The 27,876-nt window shown below is 40.9% G+C and overlaps 1 protein-coding gene and 3 long non-coding RNA genes across 4 annotated transcripts in view; 2 read left to right on the top strand and 2 right to left on the bottom strand.

Moving 5' to 3' along the window:
- The window catches only part of LOC143714601 (uncharacterized), a 212,932-nt gene that overhangs the window by 88,683 nt on the left and 96,373 nt on the right, over positions 1-27,876 (top strand). The window lies entirely within an intron of this gene.
- LOC143714593 (uncharacterized) lies at positions 1,495-9,045 on the bottom strand. Its single transcript, XR_013195557.1, has 7 exons — positions 8,883-9,045; positions 5,264-5,536; positions 4,074-4,133; positions 3,697-3,756; positions 3,170-3,243; positions 2,989-3,032; positions 1,495-1,641 (listed from the first exon to the last, which is right to left on the bottom strand). It is a non-coding gene; the product is annotated as an uncharacterized LOC143714593 (long non-coding RNA).
- LOC143714545 (uncharacterized) lies at positions 13,893-15,524 on the top strand. Its single transcript, XR_013195529.1, has 4 exons — positions 13,893-14,500; positions 14,630-14,808; positions 15,051-15,181; positions 15,463-15,524. It is a non-coding gene; the product is annotated as an uncharacterized LOC143714545 (long non-coding RNA).
- Positions 16,167-16,851, bottom strand: LOC143714544 (uncharacterized). Its single transcript, XR_013195528.1, has 3 exons — positions 16,676-16,851; positions 16,410-16,448; positions 16,167-16,280 (listed from the first exon to the last, which is right to left on the bottom strand). It is a non-coding gene; the product is annotated as an uncharacterized LOC143714544 (long non-coding RNA).

Below are 27,876 nucleotides of genomic sequence, written 5' to 3'. Positions count from 1 at the left end.
CCAGGTCTGGAGAGATTGTTAAAGCCCTAGATCCTGGAAGCAATCACACGCCCACCATGCCACACCTGTGCTTCGCTCACCTGTAAGGGAGACGCAATAAACAGGAAAAAAGCAAAGAAGAGGAGCAAAGAAAAAAGGAGGAGCCCGATAGATCCGTAAAAGTGTGCACACAGAGACAGTGGAGCATGCTTTATTTCAGTGCATCAGATATAACAATGATAGGTTAAAGCTAGAAAATCAAATAAAGTCATTAGGTATAAATGGTTTATCAATTTATATTTGTGAGAAAATATTCTACAAGTGTGCAACTCTCATTGGATGAATTCACATACGGATTTGCGGATGAGCAAAATTTCTCTGTGACTCACATTTTTTGATGCGGGTGTTTAAATGTGTTTTGCACCATATTCACTGCAGCAACTGTAGCAAAAATGTGAGCGCACGAGTTTATTAATTTGTGATTTGTAGAATAGGATTTGTGCACCTGCAATGAAGAATTTGAGAAGGTGTAACTGTTGTGTTGTGTTTGTGGGAGAGAAAAAAAGTCTACAAGTTTGCAGCTCTTAATGCATTTCTCTCTGTGACTTCAAATTTACTGATACACATGTGTGGCTATTCTCTACAACTACAAATTTCACTGTCAAAGGCGTTCAGTTGTTTTGCACCAAAAATACCTTCATAAAACTGAGACTCAGACGTGCCATATACATAACGCTCCACGTGCACCCCCGCTCCATCCCCGGCGGAACTGGTACGGTCTAACCATGAGCAACAATGGAAAAAATGGAAAATCAGAACAATGAGTCGTTTTTTTACGTTTGTTCAAAAACCAGACTCGGACGCAACAACCCAAGCTTGTAGAATTGAAAATTAAACTGAGAGACAATTATCCGTTTGTGAATTATTCCAAAAGATGGAAAATGAAAGTTGGAAGCAATTTTTCATTTGGCTAATTTTGATGGTGCAAATTGAACAAAGAACTGCAAAGCGTTACACGGACCCACTGACACACTTTTAAACCCATTTTATTGAACAAAACTTAACAATGTGACTGGTAGGCAACAGTTAACATTATTTTAAATTATGGTATGATTACACAACACATTATGTAATGTAGTTTTACATATATTTAAGACTAATGCAAAAATTGCAATATAGTCAATCTTTATGTAAAAAAGCTTTGTATAAAGTTGTTTAACAGGTTGCCATTTAAAATCATGGTGCTGTGTGCAAAGGCATTTCCATTGTTTGATACAGAAGAAATGTGTAGGCAAAATATGTGATATTGATATGTTTCAATAGCCCAACACTGACAGGACATCATTTATTATTCATAGGAGAGGCAGTATGTTTTCTATATAGAGAAAGGTTAAGGATCAAAAGCTACAAATGTATTTTTTATTTTTTTTTATAAAACTATTCTCTGAATAAATTCCCAGATACATTTTATGTTGTCTTGGATGCTCATAAAAAAGTGCTCAAAAATGGCAATGAAAGGGTCCAGTCGCAAGAAGCGTTTATTTTTACAACAGTAAGAAGAAAGAAAGGCAAACTACACACAAAAAAAAGTGCTCCACAACCTGACGTGAGCACTAACAAGTGTCCATATCCGCCACCCACTCCAATGGCCACTTCTTTCCACTGTAACACAAAAAGGAAATATGCAATTAGACGTTTTGGTTCTGCAGAGGAACTGTAGACACAAAGACACACATTAAGACTCCTGTAGCTGTTTTCCAATGGCTGTGTTTTAGTGGAGTTTTTTCATTACATCACAGTTGTCTAATGTTAGTCAACTACAATGCAAGGAAAGCCTTAATTGTTATTTTAAGTCAAGAAAATTCTATAATCTGTTATGTTTCTGACATGAATCACTGTTTGGTGTGCACAAGACTCCAAAGTGTTTTACATTTTTGGGTTGGGTTTACATTTATCAGAAAGTTAGGCCAACTGCTCAGTTTTTGAGACAATTCTATTTTAAAGCATAAATTGATTTTGTCTTAGTAACTCAAAAATGAGGAATGTGAAGTCCACATTTTACTGTGAGACAATGTGACAAATGAAGATCTCAAGCTGACATTAAATATATTGATCCAGTTTTTAAGTAAGGCAGTAATGCTGTAACTGACAATTTCTGTATCTCTGTATTAAACTTTCGTTTACAAAGACGTTAAACTCACCGAGTGGTCTGGGGTGTTCACTGATATGCTCACACAAAAATCGCTGCAAAAGATGCTTTCCAACAGATTTTATCGTAGTTTTTGTACCAAGTCAAGGCAATGGAGTCGGACAAAACTATGATTTAAACCTGTTGGATTTGTAAACTAAAGTTTAATGCGTTTTACGAATGATTGTTCCAGTACACATAGACAACCATTGTGGAGGGGTGAAACCGTTCGATTTCATCAGAAACGATCTTAATACAGGGCAAGTGTAAACAAGTGTAAAATACCGAACTAACCCTTTAAATTGCATTAGCCTTAAGGCAAAAGGTCATGTCACCTTTGGTTTTCTCTTGAAGATACAAATATATAGACTTTTACATAATGCAGGCCGTGTAGTTTGGGCATAACATCTTTATCATTATTGGCTATAACTGTATTTTCGGTGTGCATGTAAAGTGTTAATGGCAAATAAGATTAAGGGAATAAAGAGAAAAAAAACTAAATGAAGTGTCTTAGTAAGGTGTTGGGCCACCAAGAGCCACCATAACAACTTTTTGGAGTGAAGCTGTTATAAACACCAAATAAATGCATATATTTTGGACCATTGGAGCTACCCAGATTTCAGAGACTTAGAGAAACTATGCCAAAGAGCATGAAACTCTTCTGGGGGCACGTAGTAGCCCAACACCTTATTAAGACACTTTGTTTGGGTTATAAAAATATATTTATGAACTATATAGACAAATCTTACCTAACATATGTCAATAGTTTGTACATGTTAAAACTAATTGGCTATGTGTTACCCATGAGAAGTTGTACATACCAGAGTTTGCATGGCTCCCACTCCACTTGCCTCAATTTTTGACCCTAAAAATAGTGAGACTTTTTCAGTTTCAAATATTTGCTTTGTTTAGCAGTTATACTAATCACCAATACTTTTTTAAGACCATTACACCAATAAAATAACATTTTGTAACCTTTGTAGTGTTTTAATGGTATTTAACCTTAATGACTTTGTATTTGGCAACGCTCTTCACAGGGTAATAACCCTGGCTCCCTGTCACTGTATGTGGGCATTCTGAAAGGAAACAAATATTACATTCACAAAGCTTAACACTACTATAAACAAGCCATTATAGAATGATAAGTGGTCATTAAGCTAGAATGGGTTGTACTTAGTTACAGTTTTGATATTGTAGTTATTATGGTACAGAAGTTGTATTGAACACTGGTAATTTACTGTAAATGTAATCAACACAAACTTTAGGGTTGGGCAGTTGTAATAAATATATTGGCAAACAAAGGCAAGTTAAATCCATGAATTCAAATCATAGCAAAGACTAACATGCTTTTGACTGTGAAAACTAAAACCAAAAGCAAAAACATGTATGTTACTTTCTGACTATGCTATTATGTTGCCAAATAATTGCCAGAAGACTGTAGCAAGGTACTACAGCTCATACTAATCAATTTTGTGGCATTCAGTCCACACTCCTATACAGAAAGCTGGACAAGCAGTACATCAACATACCTTTCCTTTTTTTCGGCCGCACTGTAGCGGGAGCAGGACAGCCTCCATCCACAACTTCCACTGTCAAACAAGGTAATAACAACATATTATTTTGCCACAATATTTAATTTAAAATGGTATTTTAACACAAATTTTGCCTTTAACAAATATTGCACCTCCTGTGATTTGAAAATTGCAGTAGGTCATATTGCGGGTCGATAAGATTTTGATTAGTTGTTCAGCCCTACTGTTAAATAAACAATTGAACATATTAATTTGGACATCGCCCAAACCTAATAGACCACAGCCACTTACAAATTCAAATACAGCCTTCATGAAGACTCACAACAATTAATATAAATCCCAATGTATGGATTACACACATTACATCAACACACCTTTCCTTTTATTCGGCCGCACGATAGTGGGAGCAGGACAGCCTCCTTCCACAACTTCATCTGTTAAATATAGAGAAACATTTAAAATATGTAAAAAAAAAATATATTTTAAAACATTTGCTAAATGTTGCGTCACCCACATGAGGAATACAATTAGGCACAGTTTATAATGAAGACTGGGCTTTATTTGTCAAAATGTTTTTCCAAGGTGAGACAGAGACCTTTAAAGAATGCTCTTTAGACACAGGCCAATTTCGAATAATACAACCAGGTGTCCTACACATTTCAAAATTGACGGATGCAACTCTCCAGAAAATAAAAGGAATATTGCATACATTCTGCAACATTTTCATATGATATTGCACAACGTGATATTGCAATTACGATAGTGAGTCAATATATTGTGCACTACGAATGGGAAGACACCAAAACACCCAGAAACAATGTCCTAAATATGGGCAAACACAGGCATGATTGAAGTAATGAAGTGATGACAACAGCAGCAGTTCATGGAATTTGATGAGAGGTTCTAATCCAATAATCATTTTAAAATATATATACAGTGGTTGCCAACATTATTAAAACGGTTCAATTTTTTGATGTTTTAAAAGAAGACTTCCTATCTCCAAGGCTTAATTTATTTGATCCAAAATACAGCAAAAACAGTAATATTGTGAAATATTTTTACAATTTAAAATATCTGTTTTCTATTTGGTTATATGTTAAAATGTAATTTATTTCAGCTATCACAAAGCTGAATTTTCAGCATCATTACTCCAGTCTTCAGTGTCACATGATCCTTTAGAAATCATTCTAATATGCTGATTTGATGCTCAAGAAACATTTATATATATATATATATATATATATATATATATATATATATATATATATATATATATATATATATATATATATATGTATTTGGCAGACGCTTTTATCCAAAGCGACTTACAGTGCACTTACAGGGACAATCCCCCCGGAGTAAAGTGCCTTGCTCACAGACACACTGTGTAATTTATTATTATTATTATCAATGTTGAAAACAGTTTTTTTTTTTATAATAATAAAGGTTTCGGGACTCTGAATTCGTTTACAGTTTCACATTACACAAAGTAAGAGTATGGTTTTGTGGGGCTTATAACTTATTTTCAATACTCTTCATATACTGTAGCTCCTTTTATGCTTACCTTTTTCAAAAGAAACTGGGGAGGCTGCTGAAGGTCATTCTGGGGAGTGGGGTCTTTTCCCCAGGTTCTGGGATTGCTTTACCGAGGGTGCTAAAGAGGACACTGACTGTCCAATTTGGGACTTCGGTGATCCAATAAGGGCTGCTGGAGGCCCCTTTGGTGCTGTTGCTGTCTGCTTAATCAAGCAGGGCCACTGCTTCCTGCTGACCATTGGTGGTCCTGTTGGGGGTTCAACTGGGGCTGATGAACTTTCAATTACATGTGGGGTCCAGCCTACATTGTAGAAGTACATAATTATTTAGAAAAACATCGATCAACCTTTTTCACAATTTTAAGTCATTTTATAGAACAAACATCTAATCGATTAATCAAGAAAAACAAAACAGTAAAAATAATCTTTAGTTGCAGCCGTATTAGCAAAAAGAGATGTGTATAGACCTAACAAGTGCTGTTCTACCAAACTACTTCTTCCTAAGCTGTATTGATTTAATAGGTGAATGTTCTCAAGACATGTGATGGATGTTTGAGAGAGTCTGGTGGATGACCAATTGTGCCATTTTTTCTACTGGAATTTTATAATTAAAATTATAGCATGGCTAATTACATTGTCTTCCAATTCAATTCAATAGAATAGAATAGAATGACACATTTATTTAGAACTTTCATATGTACTACTGTAGACAGGGGCGCAGATGGCACTAGGGACGGGGGGGACATGACCCCCCCAGATTCATAGTGACCCGATCCGTCCCCCGCCCTCACTATCCCTACGAAAGGCGACAAAAATCGGTAAAACAGAGGATTAACCAGTGTTTTCGCCAAGTACATTAGCCAAAGTAGTGTCCCGGCCCGCCGCTGCTTCAGAATCGGGTCGGGGCAGACGCGGACTGACACACAATAATAATCTACACCGGTCACCATTACTTTGTTTGTACCCACGTTCTCACAACACGCTGTTCTGTTGTCAATAAACACACGATGCCATCATGCCACCGACGTTTACACTCTCTTCTGGGTGTGTGCTACGACTCCTGAGTGACGTCGCCGGGGTCCTATGAGGAGCTGGTAGCTGCCTCAATCGTGCCTGTAGGGGCGGGCCGGTAACCATAGTGATCATATACAATCTATGACTGAGCTGAGTCGGTGATTTTCTGAACTGAAAAAAATCGACTGTATAAATGCCACATAAAGGCAATGAAGAGACAAAAAACAATCACCTCATTTTTTCAAAAACAAACAATGTAAGTATCCTATGCCTGTTGACTTTCCCAGATGTGGCAGATTAGATTTGTTAAGGGGAATAGCTAGTCTGACAATAATGGCAAGAAGGCTTTTGCACTTAGTAAACACAGCAAAATGTGGAGACCATAACTATGCATTTAGGTGAGTGGACAGAGACAAATAATGAATGAACACAAAAAGAATGGTTGGATAAATCAAACAATTTATCGTCGTCAGGAAATAATGTTTTATCTTATCATTTAACCCATTGTACTGTATAAATTGACTGAGGTATGTTCACTGTCGTGTAAGCCACTATAAAAATAATCATAATAAGTAAATTTGTGTGGTGCAAGGTTTATGCAAACAACAAATAAAGGCCTACATAAACTTTTGACATCCTCTTATAGCAGGAAATCATGTTTTTTCTATTGTATGGACTGGAGCAACGGAGGATATAGATTCTTAAATTATGGGCTATGAAAAACATTTCTTAATTTGTCATACATCATTTGAAAGATATTTCTAATCTATAAATTGCAACAAACTTGTAATTAACACTTAAATTTAAAATTGAGTTATTCTTAGACATTTTTGAAATAGTAGTTTTAGCCATTAATTCTCAGGAATATGTTGTATTTCACATTGTTGTGAAATTCTATAGAGGTATAGAGGGTTAACTGAAATTATAAGATTTAAAACGTTGTCCTCCTGGCCTGCAGGCGATTTCTGATGACAGTAAGGCAGGCCCTAGTCCAGAGGTCTTCAATCCTGCTCCTGAAGGGCCACAGTTTAGTTCCAACCTGCTTCAGCACACCTGCCTTTGTATATTCAAGCGATCCTGAAGAGCTTGATGAGCTGTGTGTTTCAGGTGTGTTTGATTAGGGTTGGAACTAAACTCTGCAGGACAGTGGCCCTCCAGGAGCAGGATTGAAGACCTCTGCCCTAGTCAGGCAAGTGAGGATCTGCAGGAGGGCAGCCACAAAACATACTTTGCTGAAGACATGAAGTTTTGGTGGGTGATTGGCATACTAGTCAAATAATAGTATGATCATGCATTGCTAGTGGTGATCAGGTAGGCCTTTGTTTACCTTTGTTCATTGTTGTTTATCCATGATTTCAACTAAGAATCCCCCAATGGCTTTTTAGTGCAAATCATTAGCCCAAATTACGCAAAGTAACTACTTGAGCACTAGTTAAAGCCCAAATTACGCAAAATAACGAATTTAGTTTAAATCATTTGCTGACAGCTTGGTCCCCCCCAGTTAAAAAATCCTATCTGCGCCACTGACTGTAGACCCAAAGCGCTTTACAATCATATCAGGGGTTCTCCTCAACCACCACCAGTGCGCAGCATCCACTTTGGTGATGTGACGGAAGCCACCGTAAAACGGCGCCAGTGCGCTCATCACACCAGCTACTCTGCTAGGACTAGTGTTACTGTCATGATCCTGTCTCCTTCTCTGTCTCCCTCTGCTGGACACACACACACACACACACACACCGCTTTCACTTTCATTACTGACAGCTGTTATCACTTTTCATTACGCTCATTCCTCTCCACCTGTTCCTCATCTCCTCTCATTATCTTGGCTTCTTCTAACCCTCTCTTGCCCTGTCTTGTTGTCAGATTGTTCGATGTCTCAGATGCTCACTAACCAGAGTTTATCTCAGTCCTGTCCTGTCTTGTGAGTCCTACGGAATATTTCTACAGGAATTATCCTGTGCTCATCTATACGTCCACAGAAACCTTACGTGCTTAAAACTGAGGCTGATTACCTGCTCGATGCTCGCCACCTGTATCCAGTTCCGTGAGTCTCCGAGTCGCTGTTTTACCAGCCTGCTGTTCGTCTCTACCAGTACCACGGAGGAGATTTATGTTCATGTGATTGTCACTCTCGCTCTTGAGTCCTCTCTAACCCCACCACAGTTTCCACCTAAAAAGTTTAGAGCCCTGATCTGCAACATCTATAATGAGCATGGATCATAAGTTTAGGGCCAGACACTGTTTTGGTGAAAAAAGGCAGCATATCTGCATGCGTTTATAAAAGAAATTTAATTTCTTTAATCCACCATCACAGTTCAAGCTTGGTTTAGTATAAAAGCCAAATATACTGGATCGCCTGGTGTGTGCGTTCTATTTTATTTAAGATTAAAATGAAAACCAAGCAGATAAAATGAATGTTATTTTATTGGTACTTAAACGTGAGCAGCTAAATAGCTAGCTGCTTAGCTTTTAACCTCTCCCAATTAGTTTAGTTTTAGTTGTAAGCAAAAACCATAAATGATAATCTGAATGATCTATTAGTCAAGAGAAGGGAACCACAGGCTTACCTGTGAGGCTGTGACAGCATCAAATACAGGACATTTTACAAAATAAATAACAGAATATTCTTACCTTGAATAACAATATCATACATGCCCTTAATTCTTTCAAGGCATGTATGTGATGTCTCACTCAGCTGGCAGCCGGGTGCCAAAACCTCAGACACCCAATTGTTTGGCATTTTTCCAGGCTTGGAGAGAAGTAAAACCCCCCTTAACCCCAGGGCCTGCAATATTTCGAGATAAAAATACAAGGACACACATACAAAATAACATATATTATTTAAAAATATATCTAGCAACATTTGGAAAATAACCTGCATAAAACAATACAAGAAATTGCATACCAACAACACAGCTTCATCCTGTATATGAGAGGTAGTCCGATTTTTTTTTTGCATTTGAAGCCAGCTCTCCCTCTTCTGATCACATTTTTTTAGTTTCTTTTCTAGCCTCAGCTTATGTGGCTGTTCTTTCTTGCATGTGTTGCAGGCCACATTTAGATCTGTATGGCAGTCCATACAGTTTCGCCTGGTTGACCCCTGGCCTGGCATTTTTATTATAGATAAAGTAAGAGAGTGACAGATTATGTGAAGAACTTCTTTCACACAACCAAAACAGAACAAGATTTAAATAAAAAAATGCAATACTTAGGCTACTTGAAAACACCAGGCTTCTGGAAGAGAGGAATAAAGAGTGTGTGTGTGTGTGTGTGTGTGTGTGTGTGTGTGTGTGTGTGTGTGTGTGTGTGTGTGTGTGTGTGTGTGAGAGAGAGTGAGAGTGAGACTAAGAGTGAGAGATAGAAGAGTGGCTCTTAAAACAGCCGTTGGTTTTTTATAAAGATAGACAGGTGGAGGTAACAGGGAAGGCTGGTGGGTAAAAACAGGAGCTGTTGGACAAAGGAAAACAAAAACATAGTTAATTATTTTGCAGCAAAGATTCCTAGATTTGTCATATTATACATATAACTGTAACAAAATAAAGAAGATAACTGTGATGCTGCTGTTATTGCATATTCAGCATGTAAACGGCATTCAGGAACAGAAGCAGTGTGTCGTGATAAATGAGGTGAATGCATCATTAATACGCTTAATCTGAATACATTTTCATGACCACTAAAAGATTTTGTGATTTGTCCTCTCGATGCGCCTGTAATTAGTTGTGTGTATGGTTATTGTTTTTAAAGGGTTACAGTGTTGTACCCCCAATTTTGCACATTTTCTTCTGACAGATTTATTAACATCAATTACAGAACATAACACTATGTATATGAACTTTTTTTTTCAATAAAAACTAAATGTAATTGCACAAACTAGAATAATTATTGTAAATTTTACATGTGGGGTCAGTAAGATGTTTAATGTTAAAAGAAGTCTAATATGCTTACAAATGCTTAATTTATTTGATCAAAAATACAGTAAATCTTTGTAAAGACTAACATTTTGAAATATTATTTAAAATAGGCGATCTGTTTTCTATTTGAATATGTTAAAATGTAATTTATTCCTGAGATTAAAGCTGAATTTTCAGCATCATAATTATTAGAACAGCTTTTATATATATATATATATATATATATATATATATATATATATATATATATATACACATATATACACATATATATGTGTGTGTGTGTGTGTGTGTGTGTGTGTGTGTGTGTGTGTGTGTGTGTGTGTGTGTGTGTGTGACAATGTAAAGGCCTTTACGGTCACGTATAATCGATTTATTGCATAATTTCTGAATAAAATAAATTCGTTCTAAATGAATAAAATTACTGGTTTTATGTGAGGATCTATCCTTTAGAATAGATACAACAGTATCGATATTTCAGGATCGACAGCAGCTTTCTGTGATTAATTAATTAGCCAATTAATATCAATTTCCATTGACGTTATTGACCACAGTAACGTTAACAGCACCATAGATTAAAAAGCTCCACAGTCTTCATACACACAAATATAACGTTAGGCTATAGCAACGTAGATTTCTTAAATGACAGCACCGTAATACAAATATGGCTTTGACCGACCTGAACAACGCGGGAATTTTGGAGAATGCGCTATATCGCTTCTATTTGGTCCGTGGAGAGTTGTTGGCATAGAGGAAATTATTGCCCCCTGCTGGTACTCAACCTTCATTCATGCGTGTCATGTTCACGCCTTGAGGAGGCAAAGCGTGACCCTGACACGCATCCGCTAGTGGACCAGCGTGTGTATTACACGCTTTAGCGTGATACCGGGTTGCTCAGCCTGTAGTAGAATCATTGTCTTTAATCTAAAGATACCTGCTAGCTAGCCACCATGGTCAAACTAACTTGACTGTATGTAGTTTTAGACTAAGACAGCTAGTCTGATTGCAGGAGAACAGACTAGATGACTAGACTAGACTGGACTGGTCATGTAACCGCACTGAGTGTCTGTGTGTGACACAGCTTTAATTGCTTATAAAGTTGTTTTACAGACTTTGTTCTGTTTCTGCGTGTTAATTAACTTACATTCAGGAGAGCACATCCCTTGATCACTGAGTGTGTCTAGCTGCCAATCATCTTGTGGCACTAGGGAATACAGAAAAAGGCCCATTACACAAAGAACAGCTTCACCCAGGTCCAACTAACAGAGCTAAACGAGTGACCTCACAGCAGTGGTTCTCAAACTTTTTCTGTCATTCCCCATTTTGTATACACTGTTAAATGTTTCTGTTAATTTACACCCAAATTTCAACATGATAAACCTGTTATTTTTAATAACTGCGCCTTACTGTTAATTTTAGGAAATATATGTTAAATAACACCTAATTTTTGTTATTTAACACCTCATTGTTAAATAACACCTCATTTTTGTTATTTAACAGCAAAATCGAAAATTCAAGCAATGTCGGATATAAGGTTAGCCTACGATGGTCAACTTTCATGCTTATTATAAAAAAGTTATTATTTATAAGTGGCGAAGTTAGCAATTGCATTTCGTTTTTTTAGGTTGCTAAACAACGGCTGATTCAATCAGTAGCCTAGTCGACGGTGCAATCCAACAACCTAAATATAGTACATGCATTTACTGAATGAATTAGACAAATTAAACACCTGCTTTCTCTACTGCAAATATTATCAAGAATAATCTTGCATAGCCTATTCCACAGACACAGAGAGAAATAAGAAAGTTCGCGGTGTTTTCTGTGCATGCGCAAATGTGTTTGTTATCGTGGGTATAATAGCCTTTTGTTACCCTATTAATACCCTACACCCGGATTTTACGCGAGACGGCCTATAGGCTACATTTATTAGTTGAGGAACTGCGCTCCCTGTGTCTGTCTGTCTGTGTGTGTGTGTGTGTTCTGAACACGGTGTAAATATCCGCTGCACGCCTGCACGCTGGCAGGCGGTACTTTATTATGTCTATTGGCGCCACTATTTGAAATGACAGGTTCATACAGTATTTTTTGAATTCTGGGAAGGAGCGTAGAAGAAGGCATTTGAACCTGCAACGAACACGAAGATCCATGTCGGAAGATCGCGGTGGCTGGTTACATCGAACAAAATCAAAATAATCCGGTGAGATTAAAGAGTTTCTTGAAATTCATGCATAGTTTTAGCATCTATCAGTGATATTGATGTACTGTAACGTTATAGGCCTACTAAACCCCACGGACTTAGACCACATGAAGTAATTTAGCTAGCTGCTAATGAGCCACGGTGATTCAAGCTAGCAACATTTCAATAGTTTTCCCATTAATTTTAGAAACAATGCGCTTATTGTAATGTCCATTTATGTATACGATCTAAATCTATAACGTAAACAGTAGGACGCTAGGCCTATAGCATTCCCGTGGTCAAGTTGTGTGGCATTCTTGCCATGTGCACGTCTGGTTAAAGCAGATTAATCCTGAAAATCAAACGGTTAACATAAATCTATTTACTGATAGCTGTTTATTAGGGGTGGAACGGTTCATGTAACGTTATTCGTATTGAACAGCGAATCGGTATGGGCGTCACGGTCCGGTGCATGAATTAAAACGGAGAATACACGGTATAAAAATAAATAAAACTCGCGTGCAAATTAATGTAATGCGGAACCACTGTTAGCGGGTCCTTTAGGGACACCTAATCTGTTGCCCTGCTAGGTTTGTTTACTTTCCTCCGCAGCGCAAGCCTCCGTGACCGCGCGCGCGCCTTCCCAAATGGACGAGTCATTTATACTTCGCACTCGCCGGTGTACTATTCTTTGAAACGACAGTGTGCGACTCGGTGTAATTGTCCTCTAAACCATCAGGAATCAGCGGTGAGAAGTAAGGTACACTCGTGAATGTTTATTTTAGTACTTTAGTAACTTACTCTACTAACACTTTAGGATACCCAAACCACACTACTAAAGAATCGTGTAAAGCAGTAAACCAGATTATTCCTTGTGACATTAGAAAAAAAATGGATATGAGAACGTAACCTACAACTAAATTAACGTTATCTTACATATTTTCTAAACATTTTTGTTTAGTTTTGTGAACCTTTTTATAAAACATGGGCATTTATTTTTATTTAAAGGGCTTATGTCTGCTATTGTTGGCCCATTTTGTTAATGTAAGCAACTAATTTAGACGCAAGAACTGGATGTAAAAAATAATAAAATAAAAATAATTGCCTTCTGCATTTTTGTTTTGCTTTTCCCTCCATTGTACCGAACTCCTACCGAACCGTGATGTCTGAACCGAGGTATGAACCGAACCATGACTTCTGTGTACCGTTCCAACCCAACTGTTTATGATACTAGATAACGTTAGTTGGTCTAAGACTGTATTTAGCTGCTCGTCTTTGATGGATTAAAGCTGTTTGGGCTACCAGACATGCTGGTGTGACTATTTATTTTATGTGCAGGTTTTAGGCTATCAATGAGGTAAATCCAGCAAAAACAGCTATAGGCCTACTGATCGGGCTAGTGCAGTATAGCTATGTGAAGTGAACAGCTATTCTCTTTTAATTGCATTTGTATAGTGCACCCTATTTTTTTTTTGTGTGTGTGTGCTGTTTTGATTATCATTGAGTTGTAAATCAATGTTTACATTTGTTTTCTTGTTTTTTTTATTACAGATGCAGGGGGTACCATCCCTGATCACACTGCTGTTCAAGATGATATCCCAGGATTTACTCCTCTGACCATCTATCTCTCACTCACTTTGCCTCTATCTCTATCTATTCCTCTATCTTTACCTATCTCTTTCACTATCTCTCTCTTTCTTTTTACCTACCCTGTATCTATCTCTGTTTTATCACTCTGCCTATCAATCTATCCCTATATCTTCCTCTATTTATACCTCTATCTCTCCCCCATTCCCTCTATCTCCCTCCATCTCTCTCTGTCTCTCCCTCTATATCTGTATCTATCTCACTTTATCTATCCATCATTATCTCTCTCTGTATCTTTCTCTATCTCTCTATCTATATCCCCCCTCTCTCTTTATCTGTCTCTTCCTGTCTCTCCATCTTTCTTTCTTTCTTTCTTTCTATCTATCTATCTATCTATCTATCTATCTATCTATCTATCTATCTATCTATATATATATATATATATATCTAACTCAGTGGTAGTCTTATGACATTAATATTGTGTTTAATTTGTTCTATGTCCTAGGGATATGCCACTGCAGCTGACCTTGAGAGTTCACTCTCTATACCTGCAACTCCTCATCTGATACTTCTTGGTAAGTTGGTTTTAGATAATACAGTTGGCTTTAGTGTTGTATGTAGTGAATTCAATGGTATCAAACTAAACTGTAATGAAAATTAAAACTAAAACAGAAATTTGACAGTTAAAACATTTCTGGGTTCAGGAGAAACGGGAAGCCGTTTCCAGCGCTGGATGCTCAGCCTTGAGGGCCAAATCATTTGCGAAGGGAAGGGATCACGTCCACCTTTGTGACAGGACTGGAATCCTTTTTTCACCCTGTTTTTACATCTTTGACTTACAGTATCAAGAGGAGGCAGCCTGCACGCTTCAATTCATCCAGAGGTAAGATATTGTCTGTTAACACCTGCATTTTTTTCTGGCCTAGCTGTGGCTCAAGCATGGTTTCAACAGGTCTGGTTGAAGGGATTTAGCAATTAACTTTGATTTAGAAAGTTTTAGTGCAACTAACAATATTCACAGAGGCAAGAAGATAGTGCATGTTGAGGATAGTTCATGTGCATTTGTTGACTTTGTTGTTGCTGTTAGTCTGTGACTAGATTTTTAACCAGTGTATAATTTTTCAGATGCTTTGTGGGTATAAACCCAGAAAAAGCGACACAGGCTGCAAAGAGGAAAAAAAGAAGAACTGTCAATTCACACGTCCCAGCCTCTTGCGCAAGCTCATGGACTTTCAGTGGGATTTCATTTGAAAATGGTGAGTAAGATGTATACGTTACACATACCGATATGTTCAAACAGCAATGACTCAGGAAATTCATTCTAATGTTCATTCTTAACTCTTCAATTCTTTGCCATTCTTTTTTGTTCTTTCAATGAATTGTATTCATCACCCTTTCTATTATTTTATGTTATTCTGTCTGTTTTGTGCTCTGTTTCTAAAATTAGCTTTTTTTTGGTCAAGCCATGTGATATAATTTTGGATTAAAAATGTGAAATTATGGAACTCATCTCTCTCTCTCTTTCTCTCATATACAGACCCAAGACTTTGCAAAGGATCCTCGTGTGCTTTGGAAAATGGTTAGTGGTCTAAGCAGTGCAGTGTTTTTATTGTTTATGCTCTTTATTGATGAAGAGTTCCATTAAGTGTTAAGTATTGGTATGAATGTATTCATATGTTGAATTTTAGTGGTTTAGGTAACAAAGTGTTGATGTTCAGTATTTTGTTATAATGAACAATGTATTTGGGTTTAAGAATGTTTTTGAATATTTCTTTGATTGGTCTGATCCATGTGTGCCTACATTTGTAAGTATTTACATTTCAGTGTGTGTATTACAATAAAAAAAAGTTAATTTCAACACGGAACTATTCGTTTTTTTTCACTTAAGTGTTGTCTGATGGATTATGCCTATTCTTGTATTAACTCAAGCTAGAATATGTCTATAACAATCAGTGGTACACGCTATGCTAAAAATAATTATTAATATTTAATGCAAACAAAATAAACAGTGATTTAACAGGAAAATAATGGTAACACTGCTGCCAGTTGTTTCCTGTTTTTTTTGCGATTCACAGTAAATTCCTGTTGAAAAACATTACGGGGAGTGCACTGTAAAAAAACATTAACATGAATTAACTGTTAAAATAACAGGAAAATAATGGTAACCCTGCTGCCAGTAATTTCCAGTTATTTAACAGGGAAATAATTAACAGTGTAGGACTGTGCTGTGTGTGCTGTCTATTTTGTGTGTGTGTGCCTGTCTCAGTGTGTTCTCCATCTGCATGCTAAATAGCTTATGTTCAGGAGAGCCCAGCCCTTCATATTCGGCTTCCTGCTGCCAATTAACGGTTGTCACTATGAAATGATAAAATTAGATGGTGAAACTGCCAAACAGAAGTAGGCTTTTTGCTCTCAAACTTTTCAAGTGCACTTACAGCCACAAGTTTAAAGACCCAATGCATCACATATTTAACGGAAACTTACATTCAGTAAGAAGAAGGTCCTCATTCACAGATGTAATCACTAAAATGGAAAAACACAGTAATGCTGGTTAAACATGGTTAAATGTTCGGTTTCTGCTTTCCTTGCATATTAATGATACATCATTGATATCATTGATCATCATTGCATGATAACGATTGAAAAATGTCCGATATAGTGCTCAAAAGTCGACAATTAATTTACATCATTAAAATAAGTATTTGAGAAGTATTTAGTTGTCTTTGAGGTTAATTAAAACACATACTTACTGTACAAAGGCAAAGCCGCTGTGTAAAATGGCTCTGAAAAGAGCCTTTGGGGTGTATGTAGCTCCTGATGAGAAAAAGAAGAGACATGAAAAGGAGTCAAATATATTGCAAATGCCTTTAATTAATATGCACTCAGTTTTAATTTATCTTTATTGACTAAAACGGTATGTTAAGAACATGGCAAATCAGAACTGTAGGATGGCTTACAAAAATCAGATAAAATATGGATCACTGAAAAAACAGAAAAGACAATTAAAATTACAAATGTTAATAAAGGCTCTATTTTATGAATGGGTGTGTGTCCAAAAAAACACTTACTTCACTTACTATCACTTTACTACTTTATAACCTCTTTTTGTCTGACTGTCTACAGTGGCTGCGCGCTTGTACTAAACCAGAGACAATTTATATAGAGACATGCCACTTACTCAATCCTCAATACAACTATATAGGGAAAACCCGTAACACCAAAGATGGCGGTTGTATGCACATGTCCCGCCCCTCACACTGGAAAGCCAATCGCCTGCTTTTAACAGTCAAGCCAGGAAACATTTAAGCCTATCGTCTGGTTCCACTGACGCATACGCATAGTTGAGGTTTGCGACAGGGGAAAATACGTTACTGTTTGAAAAGGCGGCAGATTTGATATGCAGTGTATGTGTGCGTTGTGTAAATATCAGACATCCCAAGTGTCTACCGCATATTGATAGCGGCTCCCTGATGCCCGCAAATTAGTTCAAATCTCCCGGAATCTAGAGCGAGCGAGCAAGAGCGCGCAAATACTGTGCTTCAAGCCGTGTAGCGAGAGAACCCTTACGCATGCATAGTAAAAGTATAACCTGTGGGGAAAAAGGCGTTTTAAACCTTATTTTGGAGCAAAGTAATCAAACTTTTTCAGTGATTTTTATCATATTTTACTGCTGTTTCTATACATGCAGTTTTTATGTCCCGGTGACCAGTGAATGTGCAGTTCTGACTCTCTGCCCATTCATTTAGATAGGAGCCTGGTCTTGTTAGTCCGAAATAGCTGCCCGGAGGCGTTGCCAAGATGGCGGCCGAGTGGCATGACTTGCCTAAAAGGACTTTGACTAAACTGAGCTCTTTGATTGACAGCGGTACTTTTAACGTTACCATAGAAACAAACAACAAAAGAGCTGCCTTTAATTTTAAAGATGGTCACTTAGACAAAATCATTAAAAATGCCTTCAAAGTGTAAGGGGTTAATATTATAAAATGACAGATGTCATTTTTGTGTGGAAAAAAGACAGTCTGTCAATTTTATGACCCGTTTTTTAGCTTGACCTGGCTGTTTAACGTTACCTCTCCTCAGACTGAAAGAGAAAGACGAGTTCCCCTCATGTCTAAAAACACCGTCTAAAATAACTCACTGAAAATATTTAATACTTGAACATATTAACAGTCAGTAACTAAAGTCAACAAGTTAATAACAACCAGTGGTTAAATAGGGCCAGGGCTCAGGCCCGGCACATAAGCCTGCTCGTTTGCAGTCAGTTGCCTACCGGATAATTATGTCACATAAAATTTGATGAAAGTGATGCTTTTGAAAACATATTTCTGACAATAAATGAAAGATTTTTGAAATGGCATGTCTATTTTGTCTTGGCGGAGCTGAGATGAGAACAATCGGAACACGGCCGTATTCTTGTTCAGCTGCTTAATCTCGTTGTCAGTCGACCATGATCGCGCAACGCTCGCGCATGCGCATCTAGGTGTCACGGATAAATGTACGCAGCAATATATAATAAATGTTCCTGGGAGATCCGTAGTTGCGCGCAATGTGGAAGCGCGCAAAAGTTCCAGAAATGTACAAAAAGTGCCCTGGCCTTGAATGACAAGGTAAGGAAAATAAGACTAAATCAAAATTAAATAACCAAGACTAGGTTGACCATTGATTGATCCTGATTTTTCTTAGGAGATGTTTTGAGCTTTTTACTTCAGACACCGGATTATCAGCAAACTCTCAAGAGAACTGCTAGCTGGCTACTCAAAATAAACTAGCAATCTATTCACATTTACATTTATTCATTTAGCTGACGCTTTTATCCAAAGCGACTTACAATTGCTATATTTCAGAGGTCGCACGCCTCTGGAGCAATTAGGGGTTAAGTGTCTTGCTCAGGGACACATTGGTGTCTCACAGTGGATTTGAACCCAGGTCTCTCATACCAAATGCATGTGTCTTATCCACTGCGCCATCACCTCCCCAGTCAGTATTTGTTCAGTCAGTATTTGTTTATTCAGTCAGTATTTGTATTTGATCTGTGTGAATTACAGAAATATAAGACTTGCTAGACTTACTTTTAGCTACCAAGCAACCTTTCCACAAGGATAGATTGATTTTATTTTTGTGGCTTGTGCAACCTTGATGAGAAATGACACAGAGTATGGCTGTGTGTGTGTTGTAGTAGTAAAGAGAGAGAATGGGAGAAGGAAGTTTGTGTGAGGTGGACCTGGTCACCACAGACCCAAATCTTCTCAGCTGTTACTGTCATATGCTGAACTGTCTCTTCATGTGGCACATTATGTTTGGCACATTGTATGGGTCACTGTATCACAACAAGGGAATACAATGTGTAATCAAGGAATGATTAACAGTAATGTAAATGCTAAATGTCCTAATACCTGTTGATAACTTAACCTTGCAGTTTTTCACATATCATGTAATACACAATTTCTCCATTTCTTTGCATTAAACTCTCCAGAAAGTGCCCTTTAATGGTTTATTTTTCAAAAAAAAATCCCCGGGGGGGCATCCCCCAGACCCCCCTAGGGACAGCAGCCCAACATAATAAATCCCAATTTAACCCCTGGCTGCCACCACACTACTCACAGTTTGTCAAGTAATTTTTTTACCCCTGGCTTTGTGCCATTGCTGGGGCTGGCTTGTGGAGGAGATGTCATCACTTCTGGCACGGCACAGTTCCAGTGTGTGCATCAGGCCCACAATATGAGAGCAAACCCCTGGTGAACTAAATTAAGAAGAATTACAGAAGTAGCATTAGTTATTAATTTTATTAGTATTAGCTGTTTTCATATTCAGAACGTTTTATATCCATTGTTGAACATAATTCACAACTAGGAAATAGCTTTGGCTTAGTTTAAGGTGCATAACAGATAATATAATAAAATAAAATGGATATCTGAATGCCTTATATTTTGTTTTATCTATTTCATTTTATTATATTATCTGTTATGCACCCTTTAAGCCAAAGCAATTTCCTATTTGTTAATTCTGTTAATCAACAATGGAAATAAAACATAATTCTGATTCTCAAAACGGCTATTCTCAAAACATCAATGGAAATAAAACATGATTCTGATTATCAAAACGGCTATTCTCAAAACAACAGAGAAATGTTAGTTAGCTTTGAATGGCTTTGACGCACATGTAGGTTTAGCTAGCTAACATACCCTTGTATTTTAACAAAATAGCTACTCGCAATAGACAATAAAAGACCATAACATGAAAGAGAACTTACCCGGCAGTGCAAGAGCATGATTGGTCCACAAGGCTGTGCTGGTTGCATTTGAGGTAGGCCTACAGGGGCCTGTTTCAGAAAGGAGGTTAAAGCAACACCAAGGAACTTTTCCTCTGCGGTCACCCTACAGGTTGGAAGCGGAATTGTCCATTACCGCTGTCGTAAATAATGTAGCCTACCGCAGCCTACTGTCGCACGCTGTTTATCCAGCACCGGCTTTGGAATCAACAACGGCCACAGACAAGGTAGAGTATGATGCATGATTTTATGAAAGACATCACAAACGAAGAAAAACTATGTATGCCGTAAAGCAGTCAAATTTTGTAGGTCTTTTTGTGATCTGGTTACTACCCGAAACCCGAAGTTACATAGTGCCAGTAAAAGCGATACAGAACACGTCAGGCTATGGCAGACGTTTCATTTAACCTATTGTAAGTCGATTGTACCATCACAAGGGTCTTGGAAATATATTATGAAGGTTGAAAAACTACATTGTGTTACTTCAAGTGAAAACTCTGAGTATGTTAACCCTGAAATGAGGGAAACTCTGGGTTTTCTGTTTCAGAATGGGAGGTAAGTCAAACCTGAGAAAGCAGGGTAAGTCAAGCCTGTTTCTGAAAGAGAGGTAACGTACTCGGTTACTAACATAACCTCGGGTCTCTCTAGAGGGAACGAGTACTGCGTAATATCTTACGCTATGGGGAAAACCTCTTTTCCACTAGATATTGAAGCCAAAAATTATCCTTAATTTTGAATCAATGTAAAATGCGTTGCGGCAGCATACAGACATAGGCAAGACGGATCGCGTGCCTATTGGCTGACCTGTGGCAACAGCAGCAGCCTATCGAGCAAGGCCCTGCGTGATGCCATATCCAATGGGGGCGCTTTGCGCCCACTACGTCACGTCCCGCCACAATAGGCGTGGCCTTGACCTATAAACATAGCTCGACAGGCTGATACAAACTGGTTTTCATCGCCGAAGCGAGCGTGTTGTAAGCACGGCAAGATACACAGTACTCGTTCCCTCTCTAGAGAGAACCGAGGTTACGTTAGTAACCGAGTACGTTCTCTTACGAGAGTATCTCTCGTCCTGCGTAATATCTTACGCTATGGGGAAAACAGTGTTGTAAGCACGGCAAGATACGCAGTACTCGTTCCCTCTCTAGAGAGAACCGAGGTTACGTTAGTAACCGAGTACGTTCTCTTACGAGAGTATCTCTCGTCCTGCGTAATATCTTACGCTATGGGGAACACAGTGTAACACGCCGTGCGTACTGGGATCCAACACCAAAGTCCCAAGGGCAGAAGCCCAGGGCTCATATATAGTGCATAATCACCATAGACTCACAGCGAGTCAGGGAAGAGAGGGTAGAAGCATCATTCCCTATAAATAGCATCCCACGGGAGCTAACCATATTAATAGTGCACCACACAGCCAGGGTGAAAACTTTCAGCCTGAACTGGGTGGCAGTACGGGTTTTTAATACCCATGGAGCTGTTCTATCGATCAGTGAGAGATGCACAAGCAAAACTGCCGGCGGAGTGGAGCAGATAGTGCTGAATTCTAGACCGACAGAAGCTTGGAACCTCTAGGTTAAACCTTATAAATGTAGACGGCGAGGCCCAGCCTGCCGCCGTACAGATATCTTGCAAGGTAATCCCGCTAGACCACGCCCACGACGAGGCCACGGCTCTTGTGGAGTGCGCTCTGACACCCAAACGACACTGCAGGCTCTTAGAAGTGTAAGCCAGCACTATGGCATCCACTATCCATCTGGATAGGCTCTGTTTTGATGCGGCCAGTCCCGTAGAACGCCCGCCAAACAAAACGAAGAGCTGCTCAGTCTGTCTGAAAACAGACAAGCAGGACACATAAGCTCTTAGTGCCCTGACGGGGCAAAGGAGACTTGCCTCCTTCTCTTCATTGTGAACCGGAAGGGCGGACAGGGAAATAACCTGGGCCCTGAACAGTGTGTTGAGGGATTTAGGCACGTACCCGTGCCTTGGTTTGAGTATGACTTTTGAGTCTTTAGGCCAAAAATTCCATACACGTCGTGCTTACCGAAAGCGCTGGTCAGTCCCAGATGCGCTTCACTGAAGCGAGAGCCATAAGAAACACCATTTTAAAAGACAGATGTTTCATGTCTGAAAAATGGATTGGCTCGAATGGGGCACCTTTCATGGCTTCCAAAACCGTAGAAAGGTCCCACACAGGGACTGAAGGGGGTCTGAGAGGGTTCAGCCTCCGAGCTCCCCTGAGGAATCGCACGACCAGGTCGTTTTTCCCCAGTGACTGGCCAAACGTCAGTTTTGTAAAAGCCGCTATGGCGTTTACATACACTTTGAGCATGGATGGGGTTCAGCCCTTATCCAGCAGCTCTTGAAGGAAGGAGAGTACTTCCGTAACCCCGCAGTCTACAGGTGAAAAACCCTGAGCTTGACACCAGGCAGAGAACACAGACCTTTTCGAGGAATAGAGCCGTCTAGTAGACGGGGCCCTAGCCTGCATGATCGTGTTTAACACTCGCTCGGGGAGGTTAGCGGGTACCCGTTGATGGCCCATGCATGTAGGGACCATAGATCCGGGCGAGGATGCCAAATCGAGCCCTTTGCCTGAGAGAGGAGGTCTTTCCTCAGCGTTATAGGCCACGGGGCAGTGCTGGTCAGCTGCATCAGGACTAGGAACCATGCCTGGTTCGTCCAGAGTGGAGCCACGAGCAGCACTGGGCATACGTTTTCCCTGATTCGTTCCAACACCTGAGGCAGGAGCGAGACGGGGGGGGGGGGGAAGCATAGAGGGGGCAGTGGGGCCAGACGTGGGCCAGCGCATCCCTGCTCTTGGAGAAAAAGTTCGGACAGTGAGCGTTTTCTTGGGATGCGAAACAGGTCCACCTGAGCTCTGCCGAATGTCTCCCACAGCAGTCGGATCGTCTGCGGGTGCAGCGACCATTCTCCTGCTGGAACATTGTTTCTAGACAGTCTGTCTGGTCCCAGATTCAGTTGACCAGGCACATGCGCTGCTTTCAGTGAAAGCAGGTTGTGCTGAGCCCAGACCAGGAGGCGTTCCGTCAGCCTGTAAAGGTTTCGGGACCTGATGCTGCCCTGGTGATTTATGTATGCGACCACTGACATGTTGTCCGACCGGACCAAGACGTGGTGACCTTTTATCTGGGGACAGAAGCGCTGTAGCGCGTTGTTGACTGCCATCATTTCCAGACAGTTTATGTGTAGAAGCTTTTCCCGTTCTGACCACTGGCCAAAGAACGGTCTGCCCTCGAGCAGCGCTCCCCATCCCAAGGTGGAGGCATCCGTGGACACCACCTTCAGACTTGAGGAAGTCCCCAGACTCACACCTGACTGATACCAGTCGGTTGCTTTCCAAGGTTCCAGAGCTGAGACGCATTTTAGATCGCCCTTGAGGCGAAACAGACCAGATGTCCATGCCCGGGGTGGAACTCTCGTTTTCAGCCATAACTGCAGTGGGCGCATGCGAAGCAGACCCAGCTGGAGTACCGAAGACGCTGAGGCCATGAGCTCCGGCGACAGACGTGCTGTCATGGACAGCGAGTCCAGCACTGTTCCCAGAAAATAAATTTTCTGACTGGGAGACAGCGAACTCTTCGCCCAATTGACTGTGAGACCCAGATTCTCGAGATGCTCGCGCCGTGTAACAGTGGGGATGTTGAGCGAACTGCAGCGAATAGCCTCTTTTTATAGTGTTCAGCACCCATTCTGATACCCCGGGATGCTTTGCCCACGCATCTGCATGAATTGCTAGAGGTAGAATGAAATCTGTGCTCTGGCCGCGGCATAGCGGCGGCCTGAGAGCTCCGGTGTGCTGAGAATAAACACTGTGTTTGCAGTGTACGAAGCGGGGGGCGCGCTGATCACAGTGGGGTCTAGCATGTCTGTGAGGGAATGTGGGCTCGGGGCAGCGGGCACACTCACTGCACTGAGAACACCGTCGGCCTGAGCTGACTGAATGTGTGCGGGTTTCGTTTTTACAGAAACCGTGGGACATGCATCGTGTAGTGTTTGTGGGCACTGTGTCGTGGGCACATTCACTACATTTAATGCACAATCGACATGAGTTGATTTTTTTCGTGCTAGCCCTGTACTGTGGCCGGCTGTGTCTGTGTGTGGGAATGTGCACTGAGACGTGGGCATTCTTACAACACTCATAACACCATCAACTGTGGCCGGAATACCAGGAAATACACTCTTTTTGGGATTTATCTGGGTCGCCGAAAAAATGGCGTTTGTGTGTAGGCAAGAGGGCTGTGGTACCGGCTTGTTTACTGCGAAATACACTGGAACAGTCACATTGTTTGGAACTGAACGAGCGAGAAGTTTCGGTGGAGTCTGGCCGCGGCGAGACTTAAACACCGTCGTTTTCCTAGGAGGCGAGGAAGACTCTGAGCTGACTGTATGTGTGCTGGTTTCGTTTTACAGAAACCGTGGTACATGCAGTGTGTAGTGTTTGTGGGCACTGGGTTGTGGGCACATTCACTACATTTAATGCACAATTGACATGAGTCAATCTCATTTGTGCGAGCCCTGCACTGTGGCGGGCCGTGTTTGTGTGTAGAAATGAACACTGTGCTGTGGGCATTTTTATTACACTCATAACACCATAGGCTGTGGCCGGAATATCAGAAAATACACTGCTTATATGATTTTTCTGGATCGCCGTGGAAACGGCATTTGTGCGCAGGCAAGCGGGCCATGGTACCAGCTTGTTTACTGCAAAATACACTGGAACAGTCGCATTTTCTGGAACTGAACGACCGAAAAGTTTCGGTGGAAGTCTGGTCGTGGCGAGACTAAATTTGATCTGCTGCGAGAGCTGGGATCGAACACTGGTATCCCCTGCGAAGGGTTTGGGTTTCGCCACTGAGCCACAGGGGTAAACGACATAACCTTAAATTAGCTCGAGCAGATAAGAGAGCGTCATCACAGTTTTGTGTGTGTCGACGTTTGTTTGCAGGCGTGCGTGTTATACAACAGGCTCATTGCTGCAATATTGACATTTTCAGCCGCTCAAACTTAGAGGAAATGAGAAATGTTTGAGAAATGGAGATTGGTCCGGCCTCAGCGGGACTAAAACACACTCTTTCCTCATTTCGCCGGTGACGCATGCCCATGGGGGGCGGGGGCGGGGTAGCTTTCTTATAACGTAAAGAAAGCTAGCCACGGTTTTGATGCTGGCCCGTTTCCCTGACGACTCGCAGGCAGAAGGCGGGAGGTCCACAGAGCTCGCCCAATCCTCACCGTCCGAAGCCAGGATAGAGCAGCTGGCCTTCTCTACAGATGCAGCTATCTCATCGTCACTAATGGCTGAGGCGGCGGTGTGCGGCGGCCGTTGTCCGTCAGTGAGCGACTCGATTGAAGCTGGTGAAGCTGGCGGGCGAACCGGCGAGCTTTCACGGGCTGGAGAAGGCTCGGGGACCCGCTGAGTATGCCGCTTTTACGGCGCGGCACTACAGCGGGCGGAGTGCAGACTCGGAGAAAAAATGGCATGCGAGTCCTCAGAGTCACCATGGCAATAGCTCGCAATGATGGCAGCCGCCGTCAGCGAGCGCGAGAGCTGCATGATCCTTACCAAGGCGGGAAACGCAGATGAAATGGCGGTCCCCGTCGCTGAGTGCGGCTCGGCACGAGCCACAGGAACGAAGCATCTTTAAAAAGACGCTGCTCTTTTTTTGATAAAGAGAGAGAGTGTGAGTTGCGACAGCGAACACACACTCTCAGCAGAGTAAAAGGATATTGACGCCGGAAAGCGTAGCAGGTACAGCGTCTGAAGACCGCGAGGTGAAGGCCAGCGACTTCAGGCTCAAGGCTCGTCCTGCAGAAGGCTTGTTCTCGACGGCGCGGCTTCTCACTCTGGATCCAGCGATGCATGAGCTTCGCTGAAGAGATTAAAATCAGTTTGTATCAGCCTGTCGAGCTATGTTTACAGGTCAAGGCCACGCCTATTTTAGCGGGACGTGACGTAGTGGGCGCGAAGCGCCCCCATTGGATATGGCGTCACGCAGGGCCTCTCTCGATAGGTTGCTGCTGTTGCCGCAGGTCAGCCAATAGGCACGCGAGCCGTCTTGCCTATGTCTGTATGCTGCCGCAACGCGTTTTACATTGATTCAAAATTAAGGATAATTTTTGGCTTCAATATCTTGTGGAAAAAAGGTTTTCCCCATAGAGTAAGATATTACGTAGTACGAGAGATACTCTCGTAAGAGAACTTACACTCAGAGTCAGTTACCATGGTAACTACCATCGACATTCTGGGGACCTTTTTTTGTTAGCTGGGAAGCATGTGTGCCTCATTCCTGAGCGAGTAATTGTGAGTTTTGAGCACAGAGATCTATATTTTGCAAGCACATTACAAGCACAAACTTATTCTCTGAGCTCCTGTCAAGTCCCTCTCTCTCTCTCTCTCAACCTCTTAATTCTGTGCGCGCTCAACTTTTGACACGCTCGCTCAACTTGCAAGTTGCAACAGCGTTACAAGTGTGCCACAAAATCAACCAATCGGAAAATGAAAGGTCAATTGTGATTGGCTGTTGGTCTCCAATCACCACGCAGCACAAAGTAATTCTAAAACGAAAATACCGTTTTTCTGTTTTTTGTTTCAAAACGAAAAAACAAATTACTGTTTTTGGTGTCAGAATCAAAAAACGAAAAAGCAATTAAAAATGGCCCGTTTTTCGTTTTTGGCGATCATTTTATCGTTATTCCTTTTTGAACAAAGAATGAAGAGAGTCTTCCCTTGTGAAAAAAGTGCACTTTTATAAAGTGTACTTATTACACAAATAATATACTTTAAAAGTATACACTTAAGTGTGAATTAATTGCAATGTTTTCGGCGCACTGAATGCACATTAAGTGTAATTGGTCCGTGTACGTTTTGATAGTTTGTTTTTTCGTTTGAACCACAAAACAAAATAACAAGAAACCACCTTTTTTTCCGTTTGTCGTTTCAAACCAAAAACAAAGAAATTATAAAAAAGGTCAGGGGATCTCTGGATAATCCGTAATTCGTTTGCAATTACAAAACGAAAATACCGTTTTTCTGTTCCCTTTCGAGAGGTCTCTCCTATTGCGTAAGTAGCTTCTTTTCTCGAGAATATTGAAGTCTTTATGTAAAACGCATTGCAGCTGCACAGCTGACAGCAATGAAAGAAGGAAGCTCGGTCATTGGCTGTGCTGCGGCAACTTGCTCGAACCAATGACGGGGCGACTCTGAATGCGCGACCAACGAGCGCGCTTCGCGCCCGCGCGCGTCAGAGCCCGCCAAGATGGGCGTGGCCAAGAGCTATTTATTGGGCGCCCCGTCATGAGAGTTCTTTAGATTTAATCTCCTTCAGCGAACACCTTCTTCGCTGGATCCTCCGGATTATTGAAGCCTTCGCCGCCGTCGAATAGCATACCAGCGGGATTGCTACGAGGACGTCGGTACCTTCAGCCGCCTTCGAACGCCATCCTACTGAGCCATCCGGCGTGCCACACACGCAAGTATCTTTACATCTGTTCGCCCCGCGACACTTGTAAAAGAGCAATTTTCTGAGGCGTTGTTTCAAATGCCTTCCTGCGCGTCGTGCAGAGACCTTCTCCCGGACGGGGATCGTCACATCATCTGCGCTCGCTGCCTGGGCCGGGACCACGCAGAAGCTGCTTTGACCAAGGGCGGATGCCCGGAATGTG

The sequence above is a fragment of the Siphateles boraxobius genome, unplaced genomic scaffold (assembly GCF_051911475.1).
Source record: "Siphateles boraxobius isolate OS27281-9 unplaced genomic scaffold, OSU_SipBor_1 55, whole genome shotgun sequence".
NCBI lineage: Eukaryota > Metazoa > Chordata > Actinopteri > Cypriniformes > Leuciscidae > Siphateles > Siphateles boraxobius.
This window is presented reverse-complemented; position numbering and strand designations above follow the sequence as displayed.